This window comes from Drosophila takahashii, unplaced genomic scaffold (genome assembly GCF_030179915.1).
Source record: "Drosophila takahashii strain IR98-3 E-12201 unplaced genomic scaffold, DtakHiC1v2 scaffold_98, whole genome shotgun sequence".
Taxonomy (NCBI): domain Eukaryota; kingdom Metazoa; phylum Arthropoda; class Insecta; order Diptera; family Drosophilidae; genus Drosophila; species Drosophila takahashii.
The window spans coordinates 10661-19214 of record NW_027221772.1 but is presented as its reverse complement, the minus strand read 5'-3'; the positions used below and the strand labels follow the sequence as shown (position 1 = coordinate 19214).

The following is an 8554-nucleotide window of genomic DNA, read 5'->3' as shown; positions in this document are numbered from 1 at the left end:
TCAATTCCTTCAATAAATGTATTTATATACCTAAAATAAATGCTGCGAAATGTCTTAGTTTTATATAAACAATATATATCAAAGTATTATTTGTAATGGCATTTGTTTGTTAATATATATTGATAATTTTATATAAAACATTAACCTGAAACCAGGTACAACATTGTATATTTTAGGTTGTTGCATTATCCAATGTATGATCATCATCAAATTAGTTGGCCAATACATCTCGCAACGCGTGTATATTATGGTCCATATACACACAAAAGTTTATAATAAATATATAAAATATATTTTATTATATTAATAATTCGATTTGCTTGTTCGAATTTTATGTTTGTTTCTATTTAATTTATTTGTAATAATATTATATTATTACAATATTTCGATTTGCTTGTTCGAAATTTATTTGATCTTTTACTTTTAAGATCATATTTTTGGTATAATTATTATTATAATTATTATGTATATATATATATTGGTAATTTGTATTAAATTTGTATTAACAAATTTTTTTATTAACGGTAAGGATATTATACAATAATGATCCTTCCGCAGGTTCACCTACGGAAACCTTGTTACGACTTTTACTTCCTCTAAATAATCAAGTTCGGTCAACTTTTGCGAAACAACCGTAACACACAAGGCGTCACAGTGATCACGTCCGGAGACCTCACTAAATAATTCAATCGGTAGTAGCGACGGGCGGTGTGTACAAAGGGCAGGGACGTAATCAATGCGAGTTAATGACTCACACTTACTGGGAATTCCAAGTTCATGTGAACAGTTTCAGTTCACAATCCCAAGCATGAAAGTGGTTCAGCGGTTTACCCGGACCTCTCGGTCTAGGAAATACACGTTGATACTTTCATTGTAGCGCGCGTGCAGCCCAGGACATCTAAGGGCATCACAGACCTGTTATTGCTCAATCTCATTATTGCTAGACGCAATTTGTCCATTTAAGAAGCTAGTGTCCTTATAATGGGACAAACCAACAGGTACGGCTCCACTTATATAAACACATTCAAACACAATAAACATTTTACTGCCACCATGAATGAAGGCTATATAAGCTTCAACACCATAATCCTGAAGATATCTATTTAATATATTTGAGTCTCGTTCGTTATCGGAATTAACCAGACAAATCACTCCACGAACTAAGAACGGCCATGCACCACCACCCATAGATTCGAGAAAGAGCTATCAATCTGTCTTACACACTTATGTTCGGACCTGGTAAGTTTTCCCGTGTTGAGTCAAATTAAGCCGCAGGCTCCACTCCTGGTGGTGCCCTTCCGTCAATTCCTTTAAGTTTCAGCTTTGCAACCATACTTCCCCCGGAGCCCAAAAGCTTTGGTTTCCCGGGAAGCGACTGAGAGAGCCATAAAAGTAGCTACACCCAATTGCTAGCTGGCATCGTTTATGGTTAGAACTAGGGCGGTATCTGATCGCCTTCGAACCTCTAACTTTCGTTCTTGATTAATGAAAACATCTTTGGCAAATGCTTTCGCTTAAGTTAGTCTTACGACGGTCCAAGAATTTCACCTCTCGCGTCGTAATACTAATGCCCCCAAACTGCTTCTATTAATCATTACCTCTTGATCTGAAAACCAATGAAAGCAGAACAGAGGTCTTATTTCATTATCCCATGCACAGAATATTCAGGCATTTGAAGCCTGCTTTAAGCACTCTAATTTGTTCAAAGTAATTGTACCGGCCCACAATAACACTCGTTTAAGAGCACTAATGCAGGTTTTTAAATAGGAGGAACATATGAAAAAATACAAGTATTTAAACACATATAAGAACTCCACCGGTAATACGCTTACATACATAAAGGTATAGTACTAACCACAATTGTAAGTTGTACTACCCGTATGAAGCACAAGTTCAACTACGAACGTTTTAACCGCAACAACTTTAATATACGCTATTGGAGCTGGAATTACCGCGGCTGCTGGCACCAGACTTGCCCTCCAATTGGTCCTTGTTAAAGGATTTAAAGTGTACTCATTCCAATTACAGGGCCTCGGATATGAGTCCTGTATTGTTATTTTTCGTCACTACCTCCCCGAGCTGGGAGTGGGTAATTTACGCGCCTGCTGCCTTCCTTAGATGTGGTAGCCGTTTCTCAGGCTCCCTCTCCGGAATCGAACCCTGATTCCCCGTTACCCGTTGCAACCATGGTAGTCCTAGATACTACCATCAAAAGTTGATAGGGCAGACATTTGAAAGATCTGTCGTCGGTACAAGACCATACGATCTGCATGTTATCTAGAGTTCAACCAATATAACGATCTTGCGATCGCTTGGTTTTAGCCTAATAAAAGCACATGTCCCATAAGGTTCATGTTTTAATTGCATGTATTAGCTCTAGAATTACCACAGTTATCCAAGTAACTGTTAACGATCTAAGGAACCATAACTGATATAATGAGCCTTTTGCGGTTTCACTTTTAATTCGTGTGTACTTAGACATGCATGGCTTAATCTTTGAGACAAGCATATAACTACTGGCAGGATCAACCAGAATAATGTTTTCGTTCATATTTCATTCATATTTTTTGAATAGAAATTAGTAATATAAATATAATAGATTTTATTTCCATTTTATATGTTCGGTTTTTCTTAAATATTGATTTTAATTCAATATTTTTTTTTTGCTTTGTGAAATAATTCTATTTTAATTCGAATACGGCTATTTTTATATGGCATTCGTATACGTTCTTTAATTTTTACTTGTTTCGCCACTAATATAACAAGTTTATAATTGATGTTAAAGAAAAAGTACAACTTTTTTATAACACAATTTTCAATATATATTGTTCTTTCTATAAGTTTTTTATTATATTATATATACATATTTCATTCTAAAATATCATTTTTGTTCAACATACATAATTATTGTATCCACACATGTACAATTTTTGTTTAACCAATATAAATATTGAGTTAAATCATTTGCATTTTGATGATAAATTTAAAATTTATCTTTTCCATATAACTCTCTGGTAATATATGATATAAAACCGAGCGCATATGAAATTATTTTGATCACTAATATTGCAATTATATTTTATTATAATGCTTTTTGTAAACACATTGTACCGGCAAGCGATACTCTGTGCCCAAACGACAGGGATATAATAATTTAATATAAATTATCATATATACCTGCCACCAAAGATTAACGATAAAGTCGGAAACAATTTTGTTATTCTATATATAATAGAAACTTGACCTCTGTTTCACCTTATTATCATGGGTTTATAATATTAACCGCGTAGCCAAGTCTTAATTTCATTTAAGAAACAAATTTATACGGATAATATTTTGATTTTAATATATGTTGTTCTATTGATAACAAAAGTATATATTATAATATATTTTGTTCAATAGTAGATGGACTACTTACTGTACCATCCTTATTTTTTTATTATTATTGATATACATTATATTGACAACAGCATATGATATTCATATGGTTTGTTCAATAATTAATTGGTGGACAACCACTGACCATCCTATAGTAGTTTTTGGCCACGACGTCTAAATATCGAAATTATTTAATTCCGTTTGCCACCCATACGATAGATATTAACTATCTATAATAATAATGTGTACACATAAAATATTATATGTATATATATAGACCAACAGACAAGCACTTCACCCTATAGTAGTTTTTGGCCACGACGTCTATATATCGGGATATTTAATTCTCTTTGCCACCCAACCAAAGATATTCACTTTTTTATATAAAGTATTATTTGATCATATTAATATAACCAATTATTTCTGCCATATTCATATAATTTCTTTATGAATTATTTTTTGGTCATATCCATATAATCTATATGCCGTATCCATATAATGAATACGGCATATCCATACAACTAGCCATATTTGTATGTCAATGTATATTTTATTATACATTTTTTTTCTTTATACATATAATGTGGTATTTCCATATCGCTATAATTGAATTATATGTATAAGATATCATTTATATATAGCATTGCCAAAATAATATGATAAACATAAATTTTGAACAATACGGCCGGTCGGCGAGCACTGCCTCCCTATATATGTTTTTGGCCACGACGTCTAAATATTGGGTATTTTTCGTACTGCGGCCCCGGTGTATGTAAATTGGGCATATTTCGTACTGATGCCAACATATCTATATGACTCATTATTTTCTTCCATATCAATATAACTTCTTTTATTTCCATATTCAAGTAATTTCTTTATTTGCCATATCAATATAAAATATTTTTTGGTCATATTTATATAATCTATATGCCGTATCCATATAATGAATACGGCATATCCATACAACTAGCCATATTTGTATGTCAATGTATATTTTATTATACATTTTTTTTCTTTATACATATAATATGGTATTTCCATATCGCTTTAATTAAATTATATGTATACGATATCATTTATATATAGCATTGCCAAAATAATATGATAAACATAAATTTTGAACAATACGGCCGGTCGGCGAGCACTGCCTCCCTATATATGTTTTTGGCCACGACGTCTAAATATTGGGTATTTTTCGTACTGCGGCCCCGGTGTATGTAAATTGGGCATATTTCGTACTGATGCCAACATATCTATATGACTCATTATTTTCTTCCATATCAATATAACTTCTTTTATTTCCATATTCAAGTAATTTCTTTATTTGCCATATCAATATAAAATATTTTTTGGTCATATTTATATAATCTATATGCCGTATCCATATAATGAATACGGCATATCCATACAACTAGCCATATTTGTATGTCAATGTATATTTTATTATACATTTTTTTTCTTTATACATATAATATGGTATTTCCATATCGCTATAATTGAATTATATGTATAAGATATCATTTATATATAGCATTGCCAAAATAATATGATAAACATAAATTTTGAACAATACGGCCGGTCGGCGAGCACTGCCTCCCTATATATGTTTTTGGCCACGACGTCTAAATATTGGGTATTTTTCGTACTGCGGCCCCGGTGTATGTAAATTGGGCATATTTCGTACTGATGCCAACATATCTATATGACTCATTATTTTCTTCCATATCAATATAACTTCTTTTATTTCCATATTCAAGTAATTTCTTTATTTGCCATATCAATATAAAATATTTTTTGGTCATATTTATATAATCTATATGCCGTATCCATATAATGAATACGGCATATCCATACAACTAGCCATATTTGTATGTCAATGTATATTTTATTATACATTTTTTTTCTTTATACATATAATATGGTATTTCCATATCGCTATAATTGAATTATATGTATAAGATATCATTTATATATAGCATTGCCAAAATAATATGATAAACATAAATTTTGAACAATACGGCCGGTCGGCGAGCACTGCCTCCCTATATATGTTTTTGGCCACGACGTCTAAATATTGGGTATTTTTCGTACTGCGGCCCCGGTGTATGTAAATTGGGCATATTTCGTACTGATGCCAACATATCTATATGACTCATTATTTTCTTCCATATCAATATAACTTCTTTTATTTCCATATTCAAGTAATTTCTTTATTTGCCATATCAATATAAAATATTTTTTGGTCATATTTATATAATCTATATGCCGTATCCATATAATGAATACGGCATATCCATACAACTAGCCATATTTGTATGTCAATGTATATTTTATTATACATTTTTTTTCTTTATACATATAATATGGTATTTCCATATCGCTATAATTGAATTATATGTATAAGATATCATTTATATATAGCATTGCCAAAATAATATGAAAAACATAAATTTTGAACAATACAACCGGTCGGCGAGCACTGCCTCCCTATATATGTTTTTGGCCACGACGTCTAAATATTGGGTATTTATCGTACTGCGGCTCCGGTGTATGTAAATTGGGCATATTTCGTACTGATGCCACCATATCCATATAACTTATTTTTTGTTCTATATCTATATAATTAATTTTTTTTCCATACCTATAACTATTAAACTAATTTTTTTCCATATCCATACTTGAACTTATTATTTTTCCCATATCCATATAACTCGTTTTTTCCATATCCACACTAGAATTTAGTATTTATCCCATATCCATATAAATCATTATTTACCATATCAATATAAATAATATTTTTCCATATTCATACTAGAACTTATTATTTCTTTAATATTCATATAACTCAATATTTTTTCATATCCATACTAGAACTTATTCTTTTTCCCATATCCATACTAGAACTTATAAATTTTCCCATATTCATATAACTAATTTTTTTCATATCCATACTAGAACATTAAATTTTTTGCCATATCTATATAACTCATTTTATTCCATATCCATACTAGAACTTATTATTTCTTTAATATCCATATAACTTAATATTTTTCCATATCCATACCAGAACTTTTTATTTTTCCCATATCCATAGAACTAATTTTTTTCATATCCATACTAGAACCTAATTTTCTTCCTATATCCATATAACTTATTATTTACTATTACAATATAATTAATTTTTTCCATATCCATACTAGAGCTTATTATCTCTTCAATATCCATAAAACTCAATATTTTTTCATATCCATACTAGAACTGATTATTTTTCCCATATCCATACTAGAACTCAGTATTCTTCCCATATCCATACTACAACTTAGTATTTTTCCCATAGCATATAACTCATTATTTAGCATATCAATATAACTAATTTTTTTCCATATCCATACTAGAACTTATTATTTCTTTAATATCCATATAACTCAATATTTTGTTTATATCCATACTAGAACTTATTATTTTTCCCATATCCATACTAGAACTTATAAATTTTCCCATATTCATATAACTAATTTTTTCATATCCATACTAGAACATTAAATTTTTTGCCATATCTATATAACTCATTTTATTCCATATCCATACTAGAACTTATTATTTCTTTAATATCCATATAACTCAATATTTTTTCATATCCATACTAGAACTTATCATTTTTCCCATATTCATATAACTCATTTTTCCATATCCATACTAGAACTCTGTATTCTTTTCCATATCCATATAACTCATTTTTTTTTCATATCCATACTAGAACTTATTATTTTTCCCATATCCACATAACTCATTTTTTTCATATCCATACTAGAACTTGTTATTTTTCCCATATCCATATAACTCATTTTTTTTCATATCCATACTAGAACTTAATATTATTTTCATATCCATATAACTCATGTTTGGACTTGGAATATTTTTATACACGTCACTAATAGGATGACGATTCAGTTGGCTACCTTAAGAGGTACATATACTTCCATATGTCTCTTACTTGTATGTTCGGACTTAGAATATTTTTATACACGTCACTAATAGGATGACGATTCAGTTGGCTACCTTAAGAGGTACATATACTTGCATATGTCTCTTACTTGTATGTTCGGACTTAGAATATTTTTATACACGTCACTAATAGGATGACGATTCAGTTGGCTACCTTAAGAGGTACATATACTTGCATATGTCTCTTATTTGCATGTTCGGACTTAGAATATTTTTATACGCGTCACTAATAGGATGACGATTCAGTTGGCTACCTTAAGAGGTACATATACTTGCATATGTCTCTTACTTGTATGTTCGGACTTAGAATATTTTTATACACGTCACTAATAGGATGACGATTCAGTTGGCTACCTTAAGAGGTACATATACTTGCATATGTCTCTTACTTGTATGTTCGGACTTAGAATATTTTTATACACGTCACTAATAGGATGACGATTCAGTTGGCTACCTTAAGAGGTACATATACTTGCATATGTCTCTTACTTGTATGTTCGGACTTAGAATATTTGTATACACGTCACTAATAGGATGACGATTCAGTTGGCTACCTTAAGAAGTACATATACTTGCATATGTCTCTTATTTGCATGTTCGGACTTAGAATATTTTTATACGCGTCACTAATAGGATGACGATACATATGGCTACCATTGTTAAATATATTTAAATAAAATTTATTTAAATATAATTATTATTTTATATATATATATTTTATATATATATATATTCTGACTTAAAAAAGCCAAACAAAATAAACACAATTAAATTTATGTTTATTATCGAATCATCAAGCAAAGGATAAGCTTCAGTGGATCGCAGTATGGCAGCTGCTCAGCCACTTACAACACCTTGCCTGTTACAAAAGTCGTTTACAATTGATTCTAGGCTTTGTCATTGTATTAAATAATGCTTTTATATGTAACTAGCGCGGCATCAGGTGATCGAAGATCCTCCCAATTTACTATGTTACAAATTACATTGGCATCACATCCATTGTCGTTTATAAAGTAAATTATAAACTTTAAATGGTTTAGAAGCCATACAATGCAAATTGCCCCTTATTTATCATTGCAGTCCAGCACGGATACGACCTTAGAGGCGTTCAGGCATAATCCAACGGACGTAGCGTCATACCACTGTTCGCTCGAACAAGTATTGTGCCATT

At 30.8% G+C, this 8554-nt stretch overlaps 1 non-coding gene across 1 annotated transcript; it reads right to left on the bottom strand.

Moving 5' to 3' along the window:
- Nucleotides 1–541: 541 nt before the first annotated feature.
- LOC138914792 (small subunit ribosomal RNA) lies at nucleotides 542–2536 on the bottom strand. The gene has a single exon (XR_011420599.1). It is a non-coding gene; the product is annotated as a small subunit ribosomal RNA (ribosomal RNA).
- Nucleotides 2537–8554: the final 6018 nt, after the last annotated feature.